Source organism: Taudactylus pleione, unplaced genomic scaffold (assembly GCF_031769625.1).
Source record: "Taudactylus pleione unplaced genomic scaffold, aTauple2 ptg000467l, whole genome shotgun sequence".
Classification (NCBI taxonomy): domain Eukaryota; kingdom Metazoa; phylum Chordata; class Amphibia; order Anura; family Myobatrachidae; genus Taudactylus; species Taudactylus pleione.
Window position 1 is genome coordinate 1,740,217 of NW_028284869.1, and position 18,780 is coordinate 1,758,996.

The 18,780-nt window shown below is 51.4% G+C and overlaps 1 protein-coding gene across 1 annotated transcript in view; it reads right to left on the minus strand.

Annotated features, from left to right (window-relative positions):
• Nucleotides 1-14,180, minus strand: part of DPYSL5 (dihydropyrimidinase like 5) — a 180,999-nt gene extending 166,819 nt beyond the window's left edge. The window contains exon 1 of the mRNA XM_088448835.1: nucleotides 14,099-14,180. The gene's annotated coding sequence lies outside the window, so the exon portion shown is untranslated. The remainder of the gene's footprint in view (nucleotides 1-14,098) is intronic.
• Nucleotides 14,181-18,780: the final 4,600 nt, after the last annotated feature.

Consider the following 18,780-nt stretch of genomic DNA (forward strand, 5'->3'; position numbering starts at 1 on the left):
TGCATTCTGCTCATCCTGTAACCGTGCACAGACTGATACACTGCATTCTGCTCATCCTGTAACCGTGCATATACTGATACATAGAATCTGTACTGCGCAGGAAGGGAGACCTGCGCTGCCCATGTGCAGACTTCCATCTGCAAGTGCCAGGATACCGCAGCCTAAATGACAGACTGCGGCTGTTTGGGGGGTGGCGTCATGCAGCATCCCACAAACCATGGGTGTGCTGCCCCTTCTTCTCTGAGTGTGCTGAAGCCAGTGGCTGATCCCTGAATGCAAGTTCTCTGGCTTCAGCTGCATCCTCAGTCCCCTGAAGGTTACTCAGATGACCGATGGTCTCACAGTCACCCGATGCTGCATCCTCTGATCACTCCAAGGACGCAGCAAAGACGCATCAACTGGGTCATCCAAAGACGCAGCGACTGTACTACGGTGTACATGCCAGAATCAGGCGCTATGGTTTTATCTCCACACCCCTATGCAAGCTGCTACAGAACCCTTTGTGTCATCTCATATATAAATGCTAAGAATATATTATAATGTAAGGAGCGAGCACAAATCATACAGGCATCCCTGCCCCCATCATTAGACATGGACACATGGACCCTACCCCCATACAGGAAGATCACACACGAGTCTGGTACACAACACGGCAAGTTCAGCGTAAGTGTCAGTATAAGACGGGAATATCGTCACAGAGAGCACATAATCAGACGCAGGCGCACAACACTATACATCTTACCGTGAATGGTCCATCCTGCCCGTATACCATGAGTGTAACACACCAGGACGGGCACACCATGAGTGTAACACACCAGGACGGGCACACCATGAGTGTAACACACCAGGACGGGCACACCATGAGTGTAACAGACGGGCACAGCGACCAGACATGCTGACCTTTATGGCTATGCTGCCACTTAATAGAAAGCTTCCATAATTAATTAATTTACTTACAAGCTGTTCCAAGCGTACATCACACGTGAACATGTATGTAAAAGTAGTGTGATCTTTTCATCACTGCCAGAGATGAGGGAATCCTAATGACAACAAAATCTGTGTTTGCAATCACCTGCTATCTATGTACCACAACTAACATGTGAGGGGTCTCCATTGTCACATTCTGCCCTCAGCCCCCAATGTACTCGCTGTATACACTGGGTGCTCACCATGGTCTCTCTGCCTTACTGATCAGACACCCGCTCTCCCGCTGTGGGCGGGCTCTGAGTCATCTGTGCAATCTAATTACTCATTCCTGGCACCTGGATTCCCCCTGTGACCAATTAAGGATCTTCTCTAGTAAATTAGAGCCCCCCAGACTCACAGTATCCTTCATGTTGCCAACTGTGCATAAACACATCCTCCTGAGATCGCCCTATCCTCATGTACGCTTGTCAGGCAGCAGCCTCCTGGTAAGACTCATCTGGCGCCTGCGATCGCCCTATCCTCATGTACGCTTGTCAGCCAGCAGCCTCCTGGTAAGACTCATCTGGCGCCTGCGATCGCCCTATCCTCATGTACGCTTGTCAGGCAGCAGTCTCCTGGTAAGACTCATCTGGCGCCTGCGATCGCCCTATCCTCATGTACGCTTGTCAGGCAGCAGCCTCCTGGTAAGACTCATCTGGCGCCTGCGATCGCCCTATCCTCATGTACGCTTGTCAGGCAGCAGCCTCCTGGTAAGACTCATCTGGCGCCTGTGATCGCCCTATCCTCATGTACGATTGTCAGACAGCAGCCTCCGGGTAAGACTCATCCGGTGCCTGAGATCGCCCTATCCTCATGTACGATTGTCAGACAGCAGCCTCCTGGTAAGACTCATCTGGTGCCTGCGATCGCCCTATCCTCACGTACGCTTGTCAGGCAGCAGGCTCCTGGTAAGACTCATCCGGTGCCTGAGATCGCCCTGTCCTCACGTACGCTTGTCAGGCAGCAGCCTCCTGGTAAGACTCATCCGGTGCCTGTGATCGCCCTGTCCTCATGTACGCTTGTCAGCCAGCAGCCTCCTGGTAAGACTCATCTGGTGCCTGAGATCGCCCTATCCTCATGTACGCTTGTCAGGCAGCAGCCTCCTGGTAAGACTCATCCGGTGCTGCCATCTGTGGTCTTCCTGCAGAGGAGTTCATGCCCCCTGTCCGGATCTTGCCTCCTGTTGTGGCCTTTGTACTCCTCATCCCGAAATGGCCAGTGCCAATTACCGGAGACGCAAATGGTCAACGTCTTAATGTCGTTACATTCCTGCCCATGGCACTCTATAGCTCCTATGTATGGTGCACTGTGTCTATGCCGGGGTCTGCGACACCAGTGCAAAATACGCATACAGGTGAGCGCAGGTGAGGTTAACTAACTATGGGCCTGACTCAGAGCTGTACAGTAACCCAATGGTTTGCGTACAACATCGGCGGCGACCGATTGGCACATGCACAGCATATGTACTACTGTGCCGATCAGTGTCTGCAATATCGCTCACAGTACCCCCTAAGCCTCATCATGATTGACAGGCTGCAGTCACTTAGGGGCGGGGAAAGGGCAGCGATATCCAGTGTCCAAAAAAACGGGGGCTGCGTCGATGCGACTAGGTCAGTGTCGGCGTCTTCCGACGCAGCTTCACTGGCTGCAGTAGCGTGAAAACACTGGTAATTCTGAGTAACTTGAATATTACCCAGTTGACCGATGGTCGTTCAGAGTGATCCAATGCGGTTTCCTCGGGCACAGCAGCGAATCACAGGAGCCGGCCGTCTAATGACAAAAAACCTTATGTCGACATCCTGTTAACAGGTTACGTGTCGACCTTTAGAACATGTTGACATTTTAACCATGTCGACCTAAGAGTATGTCAACATATCAGGTGTTGACGTAACGTCCATGTCCACCTTCTGAATGCTGACTAGTTATACCAGACCCGCTTAAAGAGGGGGGTTTATGGGGCTGACAGGGGGAGACTCCCTGGCTACCTGGGCACAGGATAGCATACCTAGCTGAGCCTATACACATTAGTTATCAAGGCTTCCTTACCCCAGGGACTAGTGCACACGATAGGCTTTACATATTACACATAGTATAACAGGAGGTTCAGATTCATCAATATAATGTTCTATCTCGTATTGGCATAGTCCTGTCCTCAGCGGACGTGAGGCACAAGCACTTTGCTTAATAATGTACAAACTTCCACTGACACGCAGGCAGTGTGCTGCATAGGAGAAACGACAGCCATCTCCCCCACCACTTATATACTGAGACATAGAGAACATGCTGGCAAAGATATATTGCCGGGGTCATCGCATCTACCAACAACAACATGCACGGTAAACTGTGACCTAGATACGTCTGTGCAAACGCAGATGCATGGGGAGAGAAAGGACATACATGTATACTTTTACATATGACATTAACAAGCACATTCCCTAGTAGTCAGCGTGTAGCGCATTATGCTAATCGGGTAAACTGTAACACTGTCATTAATCAGCATCGCCCAATGATTGCTGCTGTGCTCACTCCTATATAGTCTGAGAATGCAGCCGAACTACGTCAGCGTACTACAGCCTCTATGTCCTGTCCATGTGCAAGGAGCATGATATAGCTTTCCTGACGCAGGTGTGAGGCTATGACCGGATGACTACGCCTCGCCAAGCGAATAGATTACTTTTACTCCAACTGGATCTTGGAATATTACCATCAGTAACTGCCTGTTACTGACTCCGCCCACCGCGCAGTGGGTGTGTAACTTTCTGCACCGCCAAACTCCTACACTGGCACCTGGAACACTTCTCCCAGGCTCCTACGTCACCACCTGGAACACTTCTCCCAGGCTCCTACGTTACCACCTGGAACACTTCTCCCAGGCTCCTACCTCACCACCTGGAACACTTCTCCCAGGCTCCTACCTCACCACCTGGAACACTTCTCCCAGGCTCCTACCTCACCACCTGGAACACTTCTACCTCAGCACCTGGAACACTTCTCCCAGGCTCCTACATCACCACCTGGAACACTTCTACCTCAGCACCTGGAACACTTCTCCAAGGCTCCTACCTCACTACCTGGAACACTTCTCCCCGGCTCCTACATCAGCACCTGGAACACTTCTCCCCGGTTCCTACCTCACCACCTGGAACACTTCTCCCCGGTTCCTACCTCACCACCTGGAACACTTCTCCCAGGCTCCTACCTCACCACCTGGAACACTTCTCCCAGGCTCCTACCTCACCACCTGGAACACTTCTCCCAGGCTCCTACCTCACCACCTGGAACACTTCTCCCAGGCTCCTACCTCACCACCTGGAACACTTATCCCAGGCTCCTACCTCACCACCTGGAACACTTCTACCTCACCACCTGGAACACTTCTCCCAGGCTCCTACCTCACCACCTGGAACACTTCTCCCAGGCTCCTACCTCACCACCTGGAACAATTCTCCCAGGCTCCTACCTCACTACCTGGAACAATTCTCCCAGGCTCCTACATCACCACCTGGAGCACTTCTCCCAGGCTCCTACATCACCACCTGGAGCACTTCTCCCAGGCTCCTACATCACCACCTGGAGCACTTCTCCCAGGCTCCTACATCACCACCTGGAACACTTCTCCCAGGCTCCTACCTCACCACCTGGAACACTTCTCCCAGGCTCCTACCTCACCACCTGGAACACTTCGCCCAGGCTCCTATGCACCACCTAATTCTGGGTATGTGTGGACACACTGCTGCAACACTTCCTGGATAGTGTCAGCTAATCCACTGGTCCCTCACCATGGACCAGTCTGTGCAGGATAGCTGGCAGAGGTCTTTAGCTTGGAGACACTGGGCTCAATCCAGAACAGCCGGAGAACGGAAGAGTGTTTTGCACTATTCTGGGGGTCACATGACACAAGCAGATGTATCGTCTTAATGCCAGATGTTTATTGCTCAATGTTTTGTAAAAGACAAATCCTCCACAGCATACAGGTATTTGTCAGAAGTACAGACCTCTCTGAGAGTCAGCGGATATCTATCTTGCAGGCTTACATGCTCTATTTTTATCCCATTCTTACACACAGCACTACAGGGGTCCCTTAACAAAAATATAAATAAATATATCTTACAGTTCACAGGAACTGGTAAAATGCATTCATCCCAAACTTGCCAACTCTATAAATCTCCTGCCCGGAAGAAGCTGTTGACATCTTCGGAGGGCGGGGCAGGACTGTATACGTTATTAGGTCCCGCCCCACCACAGGAAAAAGCCTTGATTTGTGGGTCTGCGAGTAGGGGGCGGGGCTAGATTACATGTTTGCAGCATTCCCCGTAAAATCTCCCTATCCTGCCCATTTCACTAGGAAGTGTGTGGATGCGGAAGATATTCCTACTCTTCCGGGGGAGCAGGGGGGTTACCCGAAAAATCGGGAGCCTCCCACAACTTTTGGGAGAATAGGCATGTATGATTCATCCTTCAAACATCTATGCATGAAACCAGTTTGGCTTTCCCAATCTTAACACCTTTAGGAATTGTTTTTCCTCCAAATCTGCATTTTACATAGAGACAGGAGACCCCCTTGCTGCATGACATAGACACACAGGAGACTTCCTAGTCTGCATTACATAGAGACACACAGGAGACCCCCTACTCTGCATTACATAGAGACACACAGGAGACCCCCTACTCTGCATTACATAGAGACACACAGGAGACCCCCTAGTCTGCATTACATAGAGACACACAGGAGACCCCCTAGTCTGCATTACATAGAGACACACAGGAGACCCCCTAGTCTGCATTACATAGAGACACACAGGAGACCCCCTAGTCTGCATTACATAGAGACACACAGGAGACCCCCTAGTCTGCATTACATAGAGACACACAGGAGACCCCCTAGTCTGCATTACAGAGAGACACACAGGAGACCCCCTAGTCTGCATGACATAGACACACAGGAGACCCCCTAGTCTGCATTACATAGAGACACACAGGAGACCCCCTAGTCTGCATTACATAGAGACACACAGGAGACCCCCTAGTCTGCATTACATAGAGACACACAGAAGACCCGCTAGTCTACATAATAAAGAGACACACAGGAGACCCCCTAGTCTACATAATAAAGAGACACACACGAGACCCCCTAGTCTACATAATAAAGAGACACACAGGAGACCCCCTAGTCTACATAATAAAGAGACATACAGGAGACCCCCTAGTCTGCATGACATAGAGACACACAGGAGACCCCCTAGTCTACATAATAAAGAGACATACAGGAGACCCCCTAGTCTGCATGACATAGAGACACACAGGAGACCCCCCTACTCTGCATTACATAGGGACACACAGGAGACATCATATTATTACATCATCACTAACCTGCTCTCCACTCAGTGACATCATATTATTACATCATCCCTAACCTGCTCTCCACTCAGTGACATCATATTATTACATCATCACTAACCTGCTCTCCACTCAGTGACATCATATTATTACATCATCACTAACCTGCTCTCCACTCAGTGACATCATATTATTACATCATCCCTAACCTGCTCTCCACTCAGTGACATCATATTATTACATCATCACTAACCTGCTCTCCACTCAGTGACATCATATTATTACATCACTAACCTACTCTTCACTCAGTGACATCATATTATTACATCACTAACTTACTCTCCACTCACAGTGACATCATATTATTACATCATCACTAACCTGCTCTCCACTCAGTGACATCATATTATTACATCACTAACCTACTCTTCACTCAGTGACATCATATTATTACATCACTAACTTACTCTCCACTCACAGTGACATCATATTATTACATCATCACTAACCTGCTCTCCACTCAGTGACATCATATTATTACATCACTAACTTACTCTCCACTCACAGTGACATCATAATATATTACATCATCACCAACCTGCTCTCCAATCAGTGACATCATCACTAAGCTGCTCTCCACTCAGTGACATCATATTATTACATCACTAACCTACTCTCCACTCAGTGACATCATCACTAACTTGCTCTCCACTCAGTGACATCATATTATTACATAATCACTAACCTGCTCTCCACTCAGTGACATCATATTATTACATCATCACTAACCTGCTCTTCACACAGTGACATCATATTACTACATCATCACTAACCTGCTCACCACTCAGTGACATCATATTATTACATCATCCCTAACCTACTCTTCACTCAGTGACATCACATTATTACATCACTAACCTGCTCACCACTCGGTGACATCATATTATTACATCATCACTAACCTGCTCTCCACTCACAGTGACATCATATTATTACATCATCACTAACCTGATATCTACTAGATATCCTCTGGCCTCAGAGAGGTCTGTACTTCTGGCGGATACCTGTATGCTGTGGAGGAATTGTCTTTTTCATAACATTGAGCAATAAACCTCTTGCCTTAAGACTACGCAGCGTCTCCAAACTAAGGGCCTGATTCAGAGCCGAACGCTCTGACCAGAGCGTTTGCTATGAATCAGGGCCCTCCTCCATGAAAATGGAGTGGCCTCCTGGATGACCCCCAAAGGCCCTCTGCCAACTACCGTGCAGAGACTGGTCCATGGTTAGGGACCAGTGGAATTTAGCCGGCACTATCCAGGAAGTGTAGTAGTAGCGTGCCCACACACACATCCTGAAGTGTGCGGTTCCAGGTGTCAGTTTAGGAGCTTGGGTGGAAGTAAGCGGTTCCAGGTGCCAGTGTAGGAGCTTGGGTGGAAGTAAGCGGTTCCAGGTGCCAGTGTAGGAGCTTGGGGGGAAGTAAGCAGTTCTAGGTGCCACTGTAGGAGCTTGGGAGGAAGAAAGCAGTTCCAGGTGCCAGTGTAGGACCTTGGGTGGAAGTAAGGTTCCAGGTGCCAGTGTAGGAGCTTGGGTGGAAGTAAGCGGTTTCAGGTGCCAGTGTAGGAGCTTGGGTGGCAGTAAGCGGTTCCAGGTGCCAGTGGGGGAGCTTGGGTGGAAGTAACCTGTTCCAGGTGCAAGTGTAAGAGCTTGGGTGGAAGTAAGCGGTTCCAGGTACCAGTGTAGGAACTTGGGTGGAAGTAAGCGGTTTCAGGTGCCAGTGTAGGAGCTTGGGTGGAAGCAAGCGGTTCCAATTGCCAGTGTGGGAGCTTGTGTGGAAGTAAGCGGTTCCAGGTGCCAGTGTAGGAGCTTGGGTGGAAGCGGTTCTAGGTGCCAGTGTAGGAGCTTGGGTGGAAATAAGCGGTTCCAGGTGCCAGTGTAGGAGCTTGGATGGAAGCGGTTCTAGGTGCCAGTGTAGGAGCTTGGGTGGAAGTAAGCGGTTCCAGGTGCCAGTGTAGGAGCTTGGGTGGAAGCAGTTCCAGGTGCCAGTGAAGGAGCTTGGGAGAAAGTAAGCAGTACCAAGTGCAGATTGTAGGAGTTTGGTGGTGGCAGCATGTAACCTGACCACAGCAAAGTGGGCGGAGTCCGTAACAGGCAGTTACTGATGGTAAGCGGTTCCAGGTACCAGTGTAGGAGCTTGGGTGGAAGCGGTTCTAGGTGCCAGTGTAGGAGCTTGGGTGGAAGTAAGTGGTTCCAGGTGTCAGTGTGGGAGCTTGGGTGGAAGTAAGCGGTTCCAGGTGCCAGTGTAGGAGCTTGGGTGGAAGCGGTTCTAGGTGCCAGTGTAGGAGCTTGGGTGGAAATAAGCGGTTCCAGGTGCCAGTGTAGGAGCTTGGATGGAAGCGGTTCTAGGTGCCAGTGTAGGAGCTTGGGTGGAAGTAAGCGGTTCCAGGTGCCAGTGTAGGAGCTTGGGTGGAAGCAGTTCCAGGTGCCAGTGAAGGAGCTTGGGAGAAAGTAAGCAGTACCAAGCTTGTAGGAGTTTGGTGGTGGCAGCATGTAAACTGACCACAGCAAAGTGGGCGGAGTCTGTAACAGGCAGTTACTGATGGTAAGCGGTTCCAGGTACCAGTGTACCTGCTTGGGTGGAAGTAAGCGGTAGGAGCTTGGGTGGAAGCGGTTCTAGATGCCAGTGTGGGAGCTTGGGTGGAAGTAAGCGGTTCCAGGTGCCAGTGTAGGAGCTTGGGTGGAAGCGGTTCTAGGTGCCAGTGTAGGAGCTTGGGTGGAAGTAAGTGGTTCCAGGTGCCAGTGTGGGAGCTTGGGTGGAAGTAAGCGGTTCCAGGTGCCAGTGTAGGAGCTTGGGTGGAAGCGGTTCTAGGTGCCAGCGTGGGAGCTTGGGTGGAAGTAAGCGGTTCCAGGTGCCAGTGTAGGAGCTTGGGTGTAAGCGGTTCTAGATGCCAGTGTGGGAGCTTGGGTGGAAGTAAGCGGTTCCAGGTGCCAGTGTAGGAGCTTGGGTGGAAGCAGTTCCAGGTGCCAGTGAAGGAGCTTGGGAGAAAGTAAGCAGTACCAAGTGCAGATTGTAGGAGTTTGGTGGTGGAAGTAAGCTGTTTCAGGTGCCAGTGTAGGAGCTTGGGTGGAAGCGGTTCTAGGTGCCAGTGTAGGAGCTTGGGTGGAAATAAGCAGTTCCAGGTGCCAGTGTAGGAGCTTGGATGGAAGCGGTTCTAGGTGCCAGTGTAGGAGCTTGGGTGGAAGTAAGCGGTTCCAGGTGCCAGTGTAGGAGCTTGGGTGGAAGCAGTTCCAGGTGCCAGTGAAGGAGCTTGGGAGAAAGTAAGCAGTACCAAGTGCAGATTGTAGGAGTTTGGTGGTGGCAGCATGTAACCTGACCACAGAAAAGTGGGCGGAGTCTGTAACAGGCAGTTACTGATGGTAAGAGGGAATCCCTAATACCCTAAGATCGAGTCGCAGCAAATCTCAAGTCAGAAGTCAGACTTGAGAAAAAGAAAACACATGGAATGCGAAAAGATCACAGCGAAGGAAAAAAGTCACTTTGCACTTAAGGCAGACTCTGAATAGGGCTCTAATACGCCTTCTGCACAGCGATCAGTGATCCCTACTTCTGTGTGTCTCTGCTGCTTTATCATGCAATGTGACCAAGCATTTCAGCACAACGGACAGCAACTGCTGCACACAGGCTATTGTACCGCATACAGCTTACACAACAGGCGCTGGTACCCCATACAGCTTACACAACAGGCGCTGGTACCCCATATAGCTTACACAACAGACGCTGGTACCCCATACAGCTTACAAAACAGGCGCTGGTACCCCATACAGCTTACACAACAGGCGCTGGTACCCCATACAGCTTACACAACAGGCGCTGGTACCCCATACAGCTTACACAACAGGCGCTGGTACCCCATACAGCTTACACAACAGGCGCTGGTACCCCATACAGCTTACACAACAGGCGCTGGTACCCCATACAGCTTACACACTGGGAAAATAAAGTGATGAAATCTACACACAGTGATGAACCATATACAATTAATATACAATTATGTGCATGCGCCCTTACAGTGTGGCCATAGACATCACTTTCACAAACATACAAAACAGCAAATGGTTACAGTGGGGCAGCAAAAGTGTTGTAGGGTCTTAATGTGCACCCACTGCCCCTCCCCCGCATAGGCAGCCAATTTGTGGGCTCAACCCATTCTCCCGAGGGGGCAGCCATTCCACACACTAGGTACGAGTGACATCACAGAGGCCGGAGTCACCAGTCATTACTGAATAAAGAGACATTGCTTGAATATTGTTTGGTCCTCTGGAAAGCCAGCTAGGGAAGGCTCATGTATGCACAGCACAGCTCAGGAGAAACCGTTCAATAAGAATCAGGAATGGAGGGAGGGAGCATATTCTATAGCATAAATGAACAAGGGGACAAATGGAAGTTGAGGAATAATCCCTACAAAACTGATGTAACTGGCAGATAGACCCAGCGCAGGTGACTGGCAAGGCAGCCTTGTGTCTGTACGTTTATAAAAGAGTGTAAGCCTTTGGGTAGAACCCGTTTAAGCAAAGCACTCGCACAGAATCCTGGATTTTGCACCATTTATAGGACATGTGGGGGATACACTCAGCAGCAGGCAGCTCCTGCCCATACTGGTCACTTTGCCAGTAACAATGATGGCTAATGAAGACTGACATACTGCATCTCTCAGGGACAGGTAGCCGATCGCAGATGCTGGGTGTCTTCCAGCACTATGACGTCTGGCTGCACAGCTGCTCCCAGAGACCACCACCTATTCCTCAACAAAGAATCCCAGCCGCCTCCCATCCCTCTAACACGGCAGAGCCCCCCTCCCCTCTCTCCAGTCACTACCACAGGCCTCCTGGCCATCCCAAGGCAAGGAGCCAGTATTGTGTGCCATGGATGGCAGACCCCTCAGTAATGTCACTGTGCCCAGATGACTACTATACACTATACGCTCCATGCCAGGGCTGCGGGCACATACATGACATGCAGGATCATACAGAGACATGTAACAAATCAAAGATGTCGAAGTATTAGGTGTCTTAATGTCATTCCAAATCGCTGCCTCCCTTATACAGTAGCTTCATGATATGTCACAGCAAAAATGACTACACAGTATTATAGTACATAAGGGTTGTTGGTCCATCCAAATAAATGTATACAATAATAATAATAATAATAATGAATGAATACATAGGCCATGACCCACAGTCAGCTTCCCGACCATAACTTTAGCAGTTACTGACTCGTGCCAGCTTGTGACTCATTACCCAACTCTGGCACCAGAAATTGGCAGGTGGTGGCTTTTCAGCTTGTGTAGAGCTACTAGAGCTGGCGGGGCATGCTGTGACTTGTAGTCCCACAACAGCCACGGTTTGTCTAAGCCATAAGCTTTCACGCTATAAACCGGCACAGAGTGGCCTCATACCTTGTTACAGTCAGTCAGAAGAGATGTACAGTACACGGACCCCTCATACTAACCCTATGCTGTGTAAGAGAAGGGATGAGACAATGCCGGGTGCTCACTGTATGTGTGTGACAGAACCAGGTAACCTCAGCTTCTACCCCGGCAGCCCAAGGGTTCATGTTATATCCTGCACCAGCAATCGCTGGGCTACGGTCCCAGGAAACACAGAGGGTTAGGGGGGCAGTGCACAGAGGGTTAGGGGGGCATCGCACAGAGGGTTAGGGGGGCATCGCACAGAGGGTTAGGGGGGCATCGCACAGAGGGTTAGGGGGCATCACACAGAGGGTTAGGGGTGCATCGCACAGAGGGTTAGGGGGCAGCGCACAGGGGGTTAGGGGACAGCGCACAGGGGGATAGGGGACAGTGCACAGGGGGTTAGGGGAGCAGCACACAGAGGGTTACGGGGGCAGTGCACAGGGGGTTAGGGGGGCAGCGCACAGAGGGTTAGGGGGCAGCGCACAGTGTTAGGGGGGCATCGCACAGAGGGTTAGGGGGGCAGCGCACAGAGGGTTAGGGGGGCAGCGCACAGAGGGTTAGGGGGGCAGCGCACAGAGGATTAGGGGCAGCGCACAGGGAGTTAGGGGAGCAGCGCACAGTGTTAAGGGGCAGCGCACAGAGGGTTAGGGGGCAGCGCACAGAGGATTAGGGGGCAGCGCACAGGGGTGAGGGGAGCAGCGCACAGAGTGTTAGGGGGGCATCGCACAGAGGGTTAGGGGGGCATCGCACAGAGGGTTAGGGGGTATCACACAGAAGGTTAGGGGGGAAGAACAGAGGTTTGGGGGTGCAGCACATAGAAGGATGGGGGACAGAGCACAGAGGGTTAGGGGGGCAGCGCACAGAGGGTTAGGGGGGCAGCGCACAGAGGATTAGGGGCAGCGCACAGGGAGTTAGGGGAGCAGCGCACAGTGTTAGGGGGCAGCGCACAGAGGGTTAGGGGGCAGCGCACAGAGGGTTAGGGGGCAGCGCACAGGGGTGAGGGGAGCAGCGCACAGAGGGTTAGGGGGCAGCGCACAGAGGGTTAGGGGGCAGCGCACAGGGGTGAGGGGAGCAGCGCACAGAGTGTTAGGGGGGCATCGCACAGAGGGTTAGGGGGGCATCGCACAGAGGGTTAGGGGGGCATCGCACAGAGGGTTAGGGGGCATCACACAGAGGGTTAGGGGTGCATCGCACAGAGGGTTAGGGGGCAGCGCACAGGGGGTTAGGGGACAGCGCACAGGGGGATAGGGGACAGTGCACAGGGGGTTAGGGGAGCAGCACACAGAGGGTTACGGGGGCAGTGCACAGGGGGTTAGGGGGGCAGCGCACAGAGGGTTAGGGGGCAGCGCACAGTGTTAGGGGGGCATCGCACAGAGGGTTAGGGGGGCAGCGCACAGAGGGTTAGGGGGGCAGCGCACAGAGGGTTAGGGGGGCAGCGCACAGAGGATTAGGGGCAGCGCACAGGGAGTTAGGGGAGCAGCGCACAGTGTTAAGGGGCAGCGCACAGAGGGTTAGGGGGCAGCGCACAGAGGATTAGGGGGCAGCGCACAGGGGTGAGGGGAGCAGCGCACAGAGTGTTAGGGGGGCATCGCACAGAGGGTTAGGGGGGCATCGCACAGAGGGTTAGGGGGTATCACACAGAAGGTTAGGGGGGAAGAACAGAGGTTTGGGGGTGCAGCACATAGAAGGATGGGGGACAGAGCACAGAGGGTTAGGGGGGCAGCGCACAGAGGGTTAGGGGGGCAGCGCACAGAGGATTAGGGGCAGCGCACAGGGAGTTAGGGGAGCAGCGCACAGTGTTAGGGGGCAGCGCACAGAGGGTTAGGGGGCAGCGCACAGAGGGTTAGGGGGCAGCGCACAGGGGTGAGGGGAGCAGCGCACAGAGGGTTAGGGGGCAGCGCACAGAGGGTTAGGGGGCAGCGCACAGGGGTGAGGGGAGCAGCGCACAGAGTGTTAGGGGGGCATCGCACAGAGGGTTAGGGGGGCATCGCACAGAGGGTTAGGGGGTATCACACAGAAGGTTAGGGGGGAAGAACAGAGGTTTGGGGGTGCAGCACACAGAAGGATGGGGGACAGAGCACAGAGGGTTAGGCGGGAAGAACAGAGAGTTGGGGGTATTGAGCACAGAGGGTTAGGGGGCAGAGTACACAGAAGGATGGGGGACAGCACACAGAGTGTTAGGGGGGAAGAACACAGAGGGATAGGGTTGACAGTGCAGCGCACAGTGTTATAGGTGTGCAGAACACTGAGGGCTGGAGATGCAGAGCACTGAGGGTTGGGGATGCAGAGCACTGAGGGTTGGGGATGCACCGCATAGTGACACTCACCTGCTGTGGGTGCAGCGCTGCTGGCAGAGGATGCTGGGCTGGGCTGGGCTCTGCTGCTCCCCGTGCGCCTCTCACAGCAGCCTGGCAGACAGGAGACATAGGAGGGCGCGGACTCACCGCTGACAGACAACTGAGAGCACCAATAGGGAAGCAGGGACACTGACTAGCAGGTTAGGCTGCTCCTGATAGACGGAATCTGATTGGCCGCCATATGTTGCAGATCTTCCCCTCACGCTGTGATCGGCCGTACCTTGTCCTCCTGCCTGGGGGTTACCATGGAGACCTGAGCCCCTGTGTAACCGGGAGGGGGGACCAGCTCACTGACAGCTGGTGTGCGGCATCTACCCACTGACCCACCCTGCTCATCCCCTCACTCACCATCTACCCACTGACCCACCCTGCTCATCCCTCTCACTCACCATCTACCCACTGACCCACCCTGCTCATCCCCTCACTCACCATCTACCCACCCTGCTCATCCCCTCACTCACCATCTACCCACTGACCCATCCTGCTAATCCCTCTCACTCATCATCTACCCACTGACCCACCCTGCTCATCCCCCCACTCATCATCTACCCACTGACCCACCCTGCTAATCCCCTCACTCACCATCTACCCACTGACCCACCCTGCTCATCCCCTCACTCACCATCTACCCACTGACCCATCCTGCTAATCCCTCTCACTCATCATCTACCCACTGACCCACCCTGCTCATCCCCTCACTCACCATCTACCCACTGACCCATCCTACTAATCCCTCTCACTCATCATCTACCCACTGACCCACCCTGCTCATCCCCTCACTCACCATCTACCCACTGACCCATCCTGCTAATCCCTCTCACTCATCATCTACCCACTGACCCACCCTGCTCATCCCCCCACTCATCATCTACCCACTGACCCACCCTGCTAATCCCCTCACTCACCATCTACCCACTGACCCACCCTGCTCATCCCCTCACTCACCATCTACCCACTGACCCATCCTGCTAATCCCTCTCACTCATCATCTACCCACTGACCCACCCTGCTCATCCCCTCACTCACCATCTACCCACTGACCCATCCTGCTAATCCCTCTCACTCATCATCTACCCACTGACCCACCCTGCTCATCCCCCCACTCATCATCTACCCACTGACCCACCCTGCTAATCCCCTCACTCACCATCTACCCACTGACCCACCCTGCTCATCCCCTCACTCACCATCTACCCACTGACCCATCCTGCTAATCCCTCTCACTCATCTACCCACTGACCCACCCTGCTCATCCCCTCACCATCTACCCACTGACCCATCCTGCTAATCCCTCTCACTCATCATCTACCCACTGACCCACCCTGCTCATCCCTCTCACTCATCATCTACCTACCCTCCCTGCTCATCCTTCACTCATCACCTAGCCACTAATCCACCCTGCTCATCCGCCCACTCATCATCTACCCACTGACCCTGCTCATCCCTCTCACTCATCTACCCACTGACCCACCTCACCATCTACCTACCCTCCCTGCTCATCCCTCACTCATCACCTACCCTCTAACCCACCCTCATCTGTCCCACTCACATCTACCTACCCTGCTCATCCCCCCCCACTCACCACCTGCCCACTGACCCACTCTCATCCTCCCATTCACCTTCAGCCCACCCTCATCCCCCCACTAATCACCTACCCACCCTGTTCATCCTCCCACTCATCACCTAGCCACTAATCCACCCTCATCCCTCCCATTCCTCATCTACCCACCCTGCTCATCCCCCAATCATCATCTACCTACTAACCCACCCTCATCCCTCTAACTCATCACCTACCCAATCTGCTCATCCACCCACTCATCACCAATTCACCATCATCAACTCCCACTCATTACCTACCCACCTTCATCACCTCCACTCACCATCAGCTCCACTCACCTACGCACCCTCATTCCTCACATCATGTACCCACCCTACTAATCCCTTAACTCACAATCTACCCACCCTCATCCCCCAATGATCACCCACCCATCCTCATCTCTCCCACTCACCATCTACCTACACTTCTCATCCCCCCAGTCATCCCCTGCCCACTCATCATCTACCCACCCTTATCACTTCACTCATCACCTACCCACCTTCATCACCTCCACTCATCACCTACCCACCTTCACCACCTACACACTTATCACTTAATTAATTAATCATCTACCCTGCCCTTTCCCCCATCCTAGAGAAAAAAAAGGGATATTCCCTCCAGCACACTGCAGCATTATTGGCAGAAATACTTGAATCCTACATGATAACAGAATTCAGAGGTATTAGTTACATACATTTGCAAATATCTGATTAAGCATCGGCCAACGTCAAGGCTCCTCTATAACGGCGTCCTTTTTCCCCATCCTTCCATGCTGGCCCCACTCACTACCTTCTCCTTACCTCCATCCTATAATACATCATCCACTTATTAGCGCCACTCAGTGTGCACTAGCGCATGCAGGGGGGGTTTCTGAGTACTCAGAAACACCCCCTGACAGACTGGAGAGCAGGCACCATCTTCTAAAGCCCCACCCCCTCGCGGCAAAATGCTGCGATTTGCTGGTCAATCGGGAGGAGGTGGAGCCAATATGACGCGATTCCATTAGAATTGCATCATTTAGCTCTGCCCCCTCTCAATTAACCTGTGAATTGCGGCATTTTGCCGCTAGGGGAAGGGGCCTAATGATATGATGTCGACCTGCCAGGTCCCATCCTTATCAGGTCTACAACCCCCAGCTGCTGCAAGGTAAGTGTGTGTAATGTACGTGTGACATAAAGTAGATGGGTGTGTGTGTGTGTAAGGTAAGTGTGTGTAATGTATGTGTGACATATAGTAGTTGTGTGTGTAATGTATGTGTGACATATAGTAGTTGTGTGTGTAATGTATGTGTGACATAAAGTAGATGGGTGTGTAATGTATGTGTGACATATAGTAGATGGGTGTGTGTAATGTATGTGACATAAAGTAGATGGGTGTGTAATGTATGTGTGACATATAGTAGATGGGTGTGTGTGTGTAAGGTAAGTGTGTGTAATGTATGTGTGACATAAAGTAGATGGGTGTGTAAGGTTTGCGTGTATGTATGTATGTGTATGTATTATATAGCGTGGTTCAGATGAGTCGCCTCCTGATGACGTCAGACACCTGCCGATTGCTGGTTCTTGCGTCCCACTAGCTCCAGCTAGTGCCCTTGTGCCTGGTCCCACTTCAACCCAACGCGTTTCGCTCCGTATAGGGTGCTTTGTCAAGAATGTATGTTAGGCTGGATTTAGCTCTTCAAATAGAACTTATTTGAAAAAATGGAAGTTCAGTTCCGGAAATCTTCAGGAATTGGTGGCAAGCACATGTTCCTGAGATCTAAATTAAAATGTATATGCCTCAAGAGTATGGGTGAAAATAAATATAAATAAAAGTGAATATAAATATAAAAATTAACAAAATCTAGAAATTTAAGAAAATAAAATGTATAAAAGAGATAAGATATATATCAAATAAAAGTAAATAAAAATAAAATTCTATATAAAAGACCATGTAAAAGATGGGCCTAAAGAAATAGAGATGGGACTAAGAAACGTGTCTGCATTGGTATGTATAAAAATGCTTTCAGTATCTATATCAATGTTTTGCCGCCATTTCCTGAAGATTTCCGGAAATTAACTTCCGTTTTTTTCAATAAAGTTTTTACCCTATTTAAAGAGCTAAATCCAGCCTAACGTACATCCTTGACAAAGCACCCCATGCGGGACCAGACGCAAGGGAAATAGCTGGAGCTAGTGGAAGGCGAGAACCAGCAATCGGCGGGCATCTGACATCATCAGGAGGCGACTCAACCGAGCCACGCTTCCGCAGACTGCTGGCAGCAGCCACCACAGGAGGAGATCACAATAGCCCCAAGTAGGGTAAGATTAGGGATAGCTGTTGCCGCGTACTGTGGACTCCTAACAAGCGGACTGTTTACACCCTTCACGAGCCCCGAGTTCTGCTCCCCACTTTTTCCTAAAAAGGCTATAAACATAAAACGCACCACTTAAATCATAGTGCCGTTTTTAATATATGCTTCTACGGAGTTTTTATTCATTTATTTGAAGATGTGTTTTATATTTTTTATTTATATTTTTATTCACTTTTATTTCCCTCTTCCCTTTCATATTAACCTTTACCCCTCATCCATTTACCTCCCTATAGCGCTCAGTACCACTTGAACCATTATATATTTTATTGAGCTGCCTCAAAATACATGAGCGCAGAAATACTATTTTTTCCATTCCATAGGAAATAATTGACGTTATGGAACATCGATGGGACGCGCATTTGCGCAGGTTACTGGCTTCTTTGTGTGCAATGAGATCAGTCTAGGAGGCACTTCTGTTGTGGGGTTACCAGCATTTTATTAGCCAGCCTGCGGCTCTACGGTCAGCGCATGTTGGGAAAACTGAATACACACCAGGGAGCAGATTCTGAGTTGCACATAACGCCGATATTCAGACAAATGGGCGTTAAGAATACGCACAGTGCATGCATCCCACGGTGTGTACTCACGGAAGCGCAGTAGTGATTGAGACGCGCGGTATCCAGTATATTGGAGATGTGCTGTGTGTTCCTTGGCGGTGACTGGGATGTTCATTGGCCAACTCTGCTGCAGACTGGTTACCAG